This window comes from Schistocerca americana, chromosome X, assembly GCF_021461395.2.
Source record: "Schistocerca americana isolate TAMUIC-IGC-003095 chromosome X, iqSchAmer2.1, whole genome shotgun sequence".
Lineage (NCBI taxonomy): Eukaryota > Metazoa > Arthropoda > Insecta > Orthoptera > Acrididae > Schistocerca > Schistocerca americana.
This window is the reverse complement of record NC_060130.1, coordinates 460,602,675-460,616,266: the sequence shown is the minus strand read 5'-3', so window position 1 is coordinate 460,616,266 and position 13,592 is coordinate 460,602,675.

Genomic DNA, 13,592 nt, shown 5'->3' with positions numbered 1-13,592 from the left:
TCTCTATTATCAGATGAGGGAGCTAGAGATGTAAGTGCTACTTGCCGGATAACTTCTTTGACACAAAAGTTTCTGTTCCAGCTAAGAGCAAAGTGTAAAAAATAGTCATTCGAGCAGCAATGATCTATGACAGTGAGACATGGGCTTCAAAAAAGAGACATGATGAAAAACTGCGGTGAATGTTAGCGATTTTGAATCTCAGTCACCCTTGCGGATAAGATCCACAATGAATGTAAAGTGGTAACTTATAAATAGCCCCCGATCTGATCGTATAACTAAATGCGCAGTTCGTCAGCTTGCTGTATAATGCGGTGAGCTAGAGCTGCATCGAATCAGTGCTGTGGATTAACCAACTTTGGAGTGACACACTGACAACATGGCTGAAGATTTTAGCCTGTTTTCCCTGGTCGTTTAGGTGAATTATGACCTAAACCCCAATCTCTTGGTCCGACAAAAAGGTAAAAAACCAGTTTAAACACGACGTGACGGGGATAAAAGTTTACCCGATTCACAGACAGATAGCGACACAACTTCCAACCCTTAAAATGACGACCATAGCGGCAAGAAAGGGCGTGCCACCACGAAGTTAAGCAGAAAGAAGTAACTAAATTACGAGAAGCAGCAGCATGACGGGATAAGTGCTAGAACAGGGAGAGAGAGCTCAAAAACAGCACCCATTACAGATGGGATTACAGAATAACGATTGAAATACACTCCTGGAAATTGAAATAAGAACACCGTGAATTCATTGTCCCAGGAAGGGGAAACTTTATTGACACATTCCTGGGGTCAGATACATCACATGATCACACTGACAGAACCACAGGCACATAGACACAGGCAACAGAGCATGCACAATGTCGGCACTAGTACAGTGTATATCCACCTTTCGCAGCAATTCAGGCTGCTATTCTCCCATGGAGACGATCGTAGAGATGCTGGATGTAGTCCTGTGGAACGGCTTGCCATGCCATTTCCACCTGGCGCCTCAGTTGGACCAGCGTTCGTGCTGGACGTGCAGACCGCGTGAGACGACGCTTCATCCAGTCCCAAACATGCTCAATGGGGGACAGATCCGGAGATCTTGCTGGCCAGGGTAGTTGACTTACACCTTCTAGAGCACGTTGGGTGGCACGGGATACATGCGGACGTGCATTGTCCTGTTGGAACAGCAAGTTCCCTTGCCGGTCTAGGAATGGTAGAACGATGGGTTCGATGACGGTTTGGATGTACCGTGCACTATTCAGTGTCCCCTCGACGATCACCAGTGGTGTACGGCCAGTGTAGGAGATCGCTCCCCACACCATGATGCCGGGTGTTGGCCCTGTGTGCCTCGGTCGTATGCAGTCCTGATTGTGGCGCTCACCTGCACGGCGCCAAACACGCATACGACCATCATTGGCACCAAGGCAGAAGCGACTCTCATCGCTGAAGACGACACGTCTCCATTCGTCCCTCCATTCACGCCTGTCGCGACACCACTGGAGGCGGGCTGCACGATGTTGGGGCGTGAGCGGAAGACGGCCTAACGGTGTGCGGGACCGTAGCCCAGCTTCATGGAGACGGTTGCGAATGGTCCTCGCCGATACCCCAGGAGCAACAGTGTCCCTAATTTGCTGGGAAGTGGCGGTGCGGTCCCCTACGGCACTGCGTAGGATCCTACGGTCTTGGCGTGCATCCGTGCGTCGCTGCGGTCCGGTCCCAGGTCGACGGGCACGTGCACCTTCCGCCGACCACTGGCGACAACATCGATGTACTGTGGAGACCTCACGCCCCACGTGTTGAGCAATTCGGCGGTACGTCCACCCGGCCTCCCGCATGCCCACTATACGCCCTCGCTCAAAGTCCGTCAACTGCACATACGGTTCACGTCCACGCTGTCGCGGCATGCTACCAGTGTTAAAGACTGCGATGGAGCTCCGTATGCCACGGCAAACTGGCTGACACTGACGGCGGCGGTGCACAAATGCTGCGCAGCTAGCGCCATTCGACGGCCAACACCGCGGTTCCTGGTGTGTCCGCTGTGCTGTGCGTGTGATCATTGCTTGTACAGCCCTCTCGCAGTGTCCGGAGCAAGTATGGTGTGTCTGACACACCGGTGTCAATGTGTTCTTTTTTCCATTTCCAGGAGTGTAGTACGGCCATATCTTACGCAAAGCACATGAGTACGTCGTGAAGAAAAGCCCTTCCGTCGCTGTGACTGACAGATGGACAGGCAGATATTTAGCTATCTGGCTGTCCATAATGAAGTTAAGCCACACTCGATATTACGAAAGCCGACTCCGTGAACTGGAGCTGTGCGTGGAAGGAGAAGAAGAAGAAGAAGCTCCTTGTTTGAAAGTAGTTATTTTAGGGTCGTCAACCACTGGTATAACTTTGATCGTAAAAGTTTGGTGCATCCTAAATAGACCTTACCTACTGTTCCCAGTATGAGACTTTCCTACGAAATTACCTGTTAGAACGTATTTTCTTACGAGATGATCACATATTTACAGATTTCCCGAAGATTTTTGACACCGTTCGTCACAAGAGACTTCTACTGAAATTGCGTACCTGTAGAGTATCGCTTGAGTTGTACGACTGGATCCGTAATTTCCTCTCAGAAAGATCACAGTATGTGGTAACAGACGAAAAATCATCGAGTAAAACAGAAGTGATATCCGGGGTTCCCAGAGTAAGTGTTATAGGCCAAGATAACCTGAGAAATTTTCTTAGGTTATATGTAAATGATGCTTCCATTTACCGTTTAGTAAAGTCATCAGAAAATCAAAACTAATGACAAAATCACTTAGACACGATATCTTAGTTGTGTGAAAATTAGTAATTGTCTCTCAATAATGAAAAGTATGAGATCATCCAGATGAGTACAAAAAGGAAACCGTTAAATTTCGATCACAGAATAAGTCACTCAAATCCAAGGGCTGTCAATGCGACTAAACATCTAGGAATTACAATCAGAAACAACGTAAGTTGGAACTATCACATAGATAATGTTGTGGGGAAGGCAAACCAAAGACTGTGCTGTACTGACTGAACACTTGCAAGATGCAACAGGTCTACTAAACAGACTGACTGCACTACGCTTATTCGTCCTCTACTAGAGTACAGCTGTGCTGTATGGGATCCTTACCAGATAGGATTCACGAAAGATATCGAAAAAGTTCAATGAAGGGAAGCTGACAAGCGAGTTGAAACGGTAGTCATTAAAACAAAGGCGTTTTACGGAGCGGAGATAACTTTTCACGAAATTTCAATTTCCAACTTTATCCTCCGAATGTTAAAATATTTTATTGTCGTCATCTTACATAGGGAGAAATGATCATCATAATACAGTAAGAGGAATCAAGCTCGTACAGTAAGATATAAGTATTCATTTTCCCCATTCGCTGGGAGAAAGTGGAACGGCAGAAAAATATTCTGCAGTTGGTTCCAAGATTGATGAGTACTCTAAAAGACGCCAAGTAAACGCGGCAAGGAGCAATGTATACTGGCGCCTTCTGGGCAACGCAAGAGGAGCGGCAAATGGGCGGTCGCGTCGTGTGAAGAGGAACTGCTGGTTCGGGAGCAGCTTTGTCGCCGCTGGGGGGAGCCGGCCGGGACAGAAACCCGATCCGCCGGCGCGGTGCGGGTCGCAGCATCCAGGAATGCCGACTTCCTGTGACAGACGGCGGCTGCGGCTGCGACTTCTCAGCGCGCCAATCCCGGCTGTATCTTCCGTGTAACACTCCGCTGCCTTCGATGACAATCAAAACATCCGCACCGCCTCCCCGCACTCCTTCCGGAGCCTGGAACCACACTTCCACGCCATAAATCCTGCCCACACGGAGCGGGGGCACTGGCCCCCACCAACAGACTCTCGTCACGCGTAATAATTGAAGCGGCACTAAATTCACTAAAACATTATCTCCTCTCATAAGAAAACACGCTAGTGTAAAACGAAAAATTTAGGGCAGGAAGCGTGATAAGCTGTGTTATTCCATTTGAAACCAAGTGTGAATCCTGTCGCAGGTTTCCAATCATATGAAGGTTATCCAACATGTTCAGCATTCATCTGTCACAAGTTATTCGGAGAAGAATGGACTCTTCCTGGTAGTAGTGACCTTGCAACTTCTTTATTAAATATTTTACTCAAACTGCTGTGTGAAACTGAATGCAAGTGAACCTACTTTCTCTTTACCTTTTTTTATCGTGTCAACACTGACCCACAATATTGTAGCGCAACGGAATCTGACTGCTACGGGAATCGGCAACGCGCCGCGAGTAATGAGTATAATGGGCGGGGGCACTACGAATGTAGTGCGGGACAATACGTTGAGAATGTGGGATTCGCGGGAGGCGTGCCAGAGATAAATCCCTGCAGTCGCGCTATCCTCTGTGTCGTCGGTGGCTCAGATGGATAGAGCGTCTGTCATGTAAGCAGGAGATCCCGGGTTCGAGTCCCGGTCGGTGCACACATATTCATCTGCCCCCGTTGACGTATGTCAACGCCTCTAAGCAGCTAAGGGTGTTCAGTTCATTGTAATAACCTATACATTTCATTAAGCACTTACCTCAAAAAAATCTTCATTATGCGAACTACTGCAATACAACATGTGTCAATACTGGCAGTTAAACAAAAGATTCTTACTACTAATAGGCATGTGGTTAGCAAAGGAAATATTTTGTTGCAAACCAAATAATGTATATTTTTACCTTAATCATGTGACGTCAAGTTCAGACACGACTATAAATCGTCATTGCCATCTAGTATAAAGGTATATATAATCATGAATAATCCAAGTCGAACATGTACAGATCGTTAGCCTACGCTAACACTTAAGACCTCTACCCGCTATCAGTGCTAACTTCTCACATTTAACATCCATCACTGCTGGTGGCTGTTCACCAGCAACTCCCCAAAAGTACTTCCATCACTGCTGGTGACTAACTTCCAACTGCCCAACACTACTGGCGATTAACTTCCAACAATGAGTCCAACCAGCCACAGAGTCTCTTACAAGTAAGCGCAGTCAGAGATCCAATGCAAAGCGCTACACAGCGCTGCCAACACAGAAACAGCCCACTTACAACCTTCACTTAGTACATGCTCAACTGTAGCAGAATCACACTTCAGCAGCCAAGAATCATGCTCGTGTTCAACCAATTTAGGCACTGTAGCTCTTCATTGTGTTTCTTATAGACTATATCCAGTCTGAAGAAGGAACTAAAGTAACATTCTCCAGTTTTCAGGGTTTTATGTGTCCAGGCATAAGTTTCTTTACTTTGTCGGAGTACAGCCTTCTTTAGCTACACTGTAGTCTTGCAGACGTTGGTAGGGACAGTAACAGACATGTCTTGGAATGTGCTTTTCTATGCTACTTCCACGTGCTCTGATACATTCATGTTCACAGAAATACGTCGTGTCATGAAGACCCAATGCGGATAGAACCTTGGTGAGACATTATATATCGTTCGCCAGTACACGATACCTTAGTGAGCCTGCAACAGTCCATATCTTTCTAATAGTAGTTTAGGAAGTGTGTTGTGTACGTTTGATACTAATATTCGAATCATAAGGAGTAAGGATGGCGTACCAAAAACTTCAAGAAGATATTACGTGTGGGAATCATGTGGAGACAGGAGGCTGGCCACAGGCAGTGCGAAATTGGTCGGGTCTTAAATCGGTGCTTAAATTTCGCGGATGTGGGGAAGAATGCAGAAGGGAGGAAACATTCATCCGCAGTACGGGCAAGGTTTACCGTATGCTATAAAATGCCTGCAAGATCTTTATTTTAAATTTCGAATCGGCGTAGCAGCTGCTCTGGCAACAGAACTCCTCTAGTTCTGACGTCTTGTGTCGGAGTGCGTGTTATCGGCTTCTATAGGATCCTCTGTTCAGCGACCGCCCATCCATTCCATTCACACAAAAGCATCACCCAACACGGCTAATATAGTTTCCCTCTCTTCCTCACTGGACTCAGGAAAACTGTGAGTGTGTCCTGTTCATGGATGAGTGACAGTTTATCCTTTACAGTTATTATTGTCTAATTTTCATTTGAAACGACCTTGTGACAAGTTAATCTCGCCAAATGAAGAGTGGAATTATCAAACGTCAGGAAAATTAAATTTCAAATTTCTCAGGCTAATCAAAAAACAATGTATATCTTTTTGTGTGTAAACTATTTTTATCCCAAAGACTGAGAAGGTATTCTGCTCAGACACATTATAACTGCAAAGAGTAATGAGACTTATTAAAAAACAAATAATTTATCAAGTACGTTCTGGGTGGCAACCAGGAAACTTACTGGCTCTAAAAACCAATAAGGAAGTTTTTTTTAAGTGCCATTAATGCTGAGGCACAACGTTTTACTTGTCGATGATACAAGTACATGGATACAATAGGAATGGTTCAACTAGCATAATTGTAGTCAACATAAACTATTTCTTGTATCTTTTAAATTTTTTTCTGTTTCTTACATAATTAAACTCTTGGGACCAGACATTACAATATTCACAGTAGAGCTTCCTGTGCTGACGAGGAAGCAACAGCCACACCGTCAACAGTTCTTTCTGCTTTGCAAACTGATACACATCGCTGGTGTTTCACATGAAATATGGCATGTCATATATCAGCCGTGGTCATTCTTCTTTTAAATTCATTGAAATTTACCGTTCTCCTGTTTCAGCGTGTGAATGTTTAATAGCTGTGGGAGATGGATGAGTACGAGACACTTTGATAACATGGCATTTAGAGACCTTACAAGATTGCAGTGAAAACATCCTTAAAATCAGTGAAGTCAGTGGTATTCATTGGAATTGCAAGGAGTGGGTTCGTAGGTTTAGCTACCTCAGCACAAGACTTCGGCGCATGCAACTTGGAACCACAGAGGGAAGCACTGCTTGGCACAAAGACCACGTACCGTCGAAGAACTAATGTCTGAAACATTTGCTCCATGATTTAGCACTTGGAACAAGTCTAGCGATATGTGACAGTACAGAGAACATAGCAGCACTAAACACGTGCTTAGAACTATTGTCATTTGCTCTCTTCGGATTTTTCTGTATGATGGTGTCAGTCTTGTTGTCTGGGTCGACGTAAGGGTAGCTACATACTCGTTATTGTAAATGTGTTCTGTAAATAAAGTGATGTCTGCAGTCCGTGACGATGACACCTTCAGTGGGACTTCGCCGTTTTCGTGTTGCATATGGACTAAGATTCGGACAAATTGATGTTAATGACCAACCATATTGACCTGAGTAGGTGGCCGACTGCTTGAAACGTGCCAAAATTACGTGTCTATATTGACCAGGTCGCTTCCAAGTCTTAAATTCGATACGACATGGATGGATATATCTTTTAGACTGACGAATGGCAGATCTAACACCACCAAATTGGGCAACTGCTGAACTGTATCGGGAAATACGTGGCCAAACATACCATGAATTAAAAAAGAAGTGACTTCACGGTTGCAGGCCGGAGTGGCCGTGCGGTTCTAGGCACTACAGTCTGGAACCGCGAGACCGCTACGGTAGCAGGTTCGAATCCTGCCTCGGGCATGGATGTGTGTGATGTCCTTAGGTTAGTTTGGTTTAAGTAGTTCTAAGTTCTAGGGGACTGATAACCTCAGAAGTTGAGTCCTATAGTGCTCAGAGCCATTTGAACCATTTGACTCCACGGTTACGTCGCACTGGACCAAAATTTGTGTGTGTGTGAAAAACAAGAATAATTAAATAATTATTTAATTCAGCTGTTTGAATTTCTGGAACCAGTTACTTCAATATAAAATGGAAATATAACCACTTCATATCATAAGTGAGCAAGCAGAAGACTAAGCACTCGCGAAATATCCGCGCATATAATTACTGTCCCGCATGTCAATAAATTTCAGCTTCCGCAGAAATACTGAGATTTCATTCCGATTTTACTTTCAAGTAAGAGAAGAGCACTGTTTTCTCTCTGTACCAACCTGGTTAGAGCTTTTTTATACTGTATCGTTAATGACAGGTACGGTTACGCCCAACTCACTCTTCTGGTGATGTGTAGGGAAGAGCGGTGACAGATGTATTTCACTTGCTAAAAACATATTTCGCATTTCCGGATGGCATAAATTGCCAGTCTGCGTGTCTGCGTAGAACTCATCGTTTCCTACCCGATATTTGCTTGTTTTGCTTGTCAGGCTAACAAAGGACACACTTGAAGAATCATAATTGGATCATATAATGCAGTGACGGCAAATGACTATCTTGTTGATCTACGGTATACTAACAGACTCAGATGCACGGAAATACTTATCACAAGAAAAACATAGTTAACACCACTGGAGAGGCAGAAGATCTGGATTCTTTTGCCGATAGTACGCACGCTATTTACGGCCCTATAAATGTTGTGACATCGCTATGCTGTGACTATGTGACAAACAACGGTACGTTCCCTAAACATTCATGCACACTTCATCATTACTTTATATATGTTAGCAGATACCGATAAATGGTTGAAAATGTGGGCGGCGGTCTGTGAATCATCTTCTCACAATACACAGAACAACCACCCCGACAACAAAGGCTTCTTCCAGCCTGAGAAAGCTGGGCCACAACGAACCAACCTCTGCATAAAGGAATCGAAAAAGAAATACTGCTACGGTCCTTAAACGGATGACAAGGGCTGAACAGAGGATAAATAGTGACTTGACAAATAGTGAGAGAAGGCGAATGATTGTTCTCACCTTAGATGCTACGTTTGAATATGAATCCGTCGCACTTAATGTATATATACTGCCTTTTTATGGCAGAGGCACGTACGCATTCGTTATTACTACTCCCGATGTTTGACTGATTTGTAACCTCATAAATTTCTGCTGTAATCCTATGACTGCTTGGTGGTTGCAATAAAAACCGTTATTCGCGCGGACCCCTTGCACAATCGTTAACGTCAGCCGGTTTAGTGCGAAGCAGACAGGCAGCACTCCTCAAACCTACCACTTTTTTTTCTTTTCACTCAAACATTTACTTGCAGCTTTGTTGGAAATCGATATTTATGCTTCTCAGAACTGTTGATAACCGTAGCGCTAATCTAATGTAGGACATTATCGTATCTGCTACAAGTATAACCAAGTTCCATTTGTCATTTATTCTTCCAACATGGATGTTTCTCGATAAATTAAAATCCATTGCTACTCAACAACATGAGGGAAAGGTACGACGGGCGTTGTTAAGAACAAAGCTGTGAAAGTGCTCAGTTGTATCCGAATAACAACGGCTAACTTCAATTAAATATTTGCTTCGGGATCACATATTTATGAAATGTGCAAGAATCGTCTTTATTAAGAAGGTACATTTTGTTCAACCACAGACCGACCTCTCTGTAATTGGATGTTGTTGAGTATTTAGCTAACCTGATCTGTGTAACCTGTATTGGTAAACAAATTGCTGAAATATTATTTCCAGACATTAAATAGAGGTGCTACTGGAGAATGTTATAAAGATTGCTCGGTTATAGCTTGAGTTTTATCTTGTGATTCTGGATTAAAAAAAAAAAAAAAAAAAAAAAAAAAAAAAAAAAAAGACCTTTCATTCACACGAATTTCACTTCCTGTCATATGACACAAGAGCATACCACAAAATACTTCTTACACTACCTTTCGGTAAATGTCTGTTTCCAGAACTATTATTAACTAAGTGTTTGTCCTGCTATAGCTTAAGGTATCTCTTCACAATCTTGGAATCTGACGTAAAATACTCTGTAATTATTTATGGAAAGTGATCTCACTGAAATAGCAATTTATGCAGTCTGTATGCCTTCGTCGAGAAAGAAGCAACGTTTCATTCTTCAGCGTTTAATATTTACAGTTGCCTTCAGTTTTCGTTCAGGTAAGGCAAACAAATAAGCGAATCGCCGGCTTCCAGTTATGAAGTTGACGTAGTTAAGGAATTCTCCTACCTTGGAAGCAATATAACACATCACGGACGAAGCAATGGAGATGTAAAATGTGTACACTCACAGACATAATGGGCATTCCTGGCCAAAACGGCTCATCTACTATCAAAAAGCATTGGCGTTAATTTTGAGGAAGATATTTCTCAGAATGTAAATTTTTAGCATAGCATTGTATGTATGTAAATCATGGACTCGGAAAAACAGGAAAAGAAGAGAATCGAAGCGTTTGATATGTAATGGATTGGAAGTATGCTGAAAATTGGGTGGAGTGATAAGATAAGGAATGGAAAGGTTCTTCGCAGAATGGGTGAGGAAACGCATATATGGATAACACTGACTAGAAGAAGGGGTAGGATGAGAGGCTGTGTGCCCAGACATCCGGGAAAAGCTTCCGTGGTACTAGAAGGAGCTGTAAAGAGTAAAAACTATAGGGAAAACAGAGACTGAACTACATCGAACAAATAATTGTGGGTGCATGTACTGCTTTGAGATGAAGAGGTTGGCACAAGAGAGGAATTCTTGGTGGGCTGCATCAAACCAGTCAGAAGTATGGTGAGTAAAAAAACGGAGGAAATCGTCATACTTGCATCTGCTATTAATGGCAGAAAGTGATTACGCTTCTTGTCCTTCCCGGGTGGACCTAGCCACACGGAATTTCCTATACACAGAACTATGGCTGCGTGGATCATACTCACAACTAAGTGAAACGAAATCTTTAAGGGCCAAAGACTGTAACGTTTGACTTTATTGACAGTGTCTGGTCTACACACACATGTGAACGCATAGAAGATTTTGCACGATTGCCGACTAGCGACAAAGTACTATATTATGACTAGTGTTCTATTGATAACTCAACGATTTGATGATTTAGTATTATATGTAAATTAAGAGAGAGGCTAACAACCTTCCTGTCATAAACATGTATTAAGTGAAGAAATGTATTGGTAGAAAAGTATTGGTCCAGAAACTATTTCCACACCATAATGTTAGACGCGAGAAATGTACACGTAACTTTCCTAGAATAATCATGAATATTCTTGGTGTTAAAAACTGTTTCATTCTGAAATGTGTTTCATAAGAGCTTAAAACACTTTTTGAATCGAAAAAAAGGCTACTGACATTTCCGCGTGTTTAAAAGCTAGTTCAACTGAGATATCGAGATCACTGTGCCACAGACATTACAAATAGCGTGCTGTGTAGTAATTACGTTCCATTTTGTCTGTTGTACTTGCCTGCAAGGTGACCCCTTTGCGCTCTCTATGGTGTTTCCAAAAGTACAACTTGTTGTTATAGTGTTTCGTAGGAACTCTTAATTACCATCGAGATCCAAGAAAGGGGCTATACCGTCCTCATTTGCTCTGAGAAAGTCACACTAAGCTCTAACCAAAGTTGTCATTCCCAGCTACTACCCAGTTATGGAAGATGGAGTGTTACCTTCCTTCTTACGGGTTACGCACATCTGAAGAACGGCGTCGTTCTCTGTTATGTTCAAAACTTTCGTGATTACCACGCACGAAAGTATGTTTAATCTTAGACTACTCTCGGCAAACTTAGATAGGCTTAACGGTACACATAGGTCGAGAGTGCTGCTCGACGATCATTAATGTCGCCTTTATCTATTTTCAGAAAAGATTTCTCACTTCCTTTGTGTTGACTCTCTGTTTAACATTCATCTGTCTGTTGATTAACACTTTCAAGGTGCATGATTTGCCGACTTATTAGTTTTCCATCAGGTTAAGAGGAGTAGCTATGAAAAACATTCCAGCATTAAAAGCTAAATCACGCTGCGATTAGTCAAACCTTATTCACTATAACACTGTATTAATACTGTATTTCCCAGTACTTAATGTTACTGAAATCTAATACCCTATTCATAAGACAGAGCAAGGGTGTGTCGATTAGTGTCTTTCTGTTTGACTGCGTTTCCTCGATATACGATTTTACTAATATTATTTGTTGGAGTGAGAAGGCACAAATACAATTTTTTTTTTTCAGGATTCGGTGTTTAATGTAAAGTCTGCCAAACAGTGAACTTCGACCGGGAGGAAAGGAATAGAAGTTCTGTTTAGATGTAATATCATCCGAATTTGTTTTTTGATATTTATCACATAAAACAGATTATCTACTGTTTTCAGCCATTGCATAGCACCTAAGGAAAATGGTATTAAAATACATAGGTAACACATTTACATTATAACTGGTTGTGAGAGAAATTATGCTGACAAGCAAAACACAAGACAACAAGTAAAATTGTATTGAAAATGAATCTAAATAGACGAGTGAGTAACAAGAAACATTCGCACCTAATTAGGGAACGCGTCTTTTGCTCGAGTTAATACCAGCTCTGTAAAGAAAGGTTATTTCCTTTGTGGGACTTAATAAGGCATCTGCATACAACGATGTTACGAAATTCAGTTCGCCCTGTTTACCCATGAGATCAAGGTAACAGAGGATGACAGCATCTAGATTAATGTGATTCTTGACTCCTGGAAGCTATTCGATACAATCACGCACTGTCGCCTAGTGAACAAGTTGCAAGATTACTTAATATCAGACCAGCTTTATGACTGCATACAGGACATCTTAACGGATATAAATCAACATGTCTGTCTATATGAGTCAAAATCGTCCGATGTAAAAGTAGCTTCCGCAATGTTTCAAGGGACTGGTAGGGCGCCGCTTCTGTTCACGCTAGACTGTATACGCATTTTGGTGTGGATAGCGTCGAAAGCAACGTGAGGCGACTTCCTGTTGCTGTATATAGAAAAGTCTCAACGACAGAAAATTTTATCGATGCTTGATGCATGCGCTATCAGTTGACCATCATCATAAACAAATCAAACATAAATAAGCGGAAATACCTATTACCTTATTGACAGTAAAACACAGGAAAAATTAGCAGCCGCAAATTATCTAGGAACATCCATCCGGATCGAAGTACAATAGAACGACTTAACCTGAAACGGTCTAACTTCGAACAAAAAAAAAAAAAAAAAAAAAAAAAAAAAAAAAAAAAAAAAAAAAAAAAAAAAAAACACAGTTTGACCGAACGCAGATGGTAGACTGAGATTCATTGGAAAACGCCATGAAAATGTAATGCAACAATGAAAGAAGTTACCTACGCAAACGTCTCTCAATCTCCTCTAGACTACTGGTTGTCAGTGATGAACCCAATACCAGATTTAACAGAGGAATGGCATGTTAAAGTTTTGAGCGCGCTGTTTGGTGGAAATTACTGAAACACATTTATCTGAAGCCTGTAGCTGCGTGCATGTTTCTACAACGCAAAGGGAGAACGGAAAGAGCGAGAGCTAATGCCCATACATTACAAATTTATCTGTAAGAACAACAAGATTATAAAGTCTGCTTTTCTGCCGTGGAAGTTCTTTATATTCTCTAAGTGCTGTAGCGAAAACCAGTATATTTAACTTCTTCGAAAGGACTTTCTATATAATTCAGTTAAAGCTGATATAGTACCAACAACTCACATTATTTCATGCCAATAAGCACTCGATATTAAACAGTAATTAAATACAAACCTTTGTTTGAATCTTAAGATCATCGAAATGTGTCCACAGCACTTCATGAACCCGAAAATAATCACTGGACAACTGAGGACACAATAGTCAGCGCCATGGCTGAAAAACCTAAGGGTGGGTACTACTGCTTCGCTGGTTCT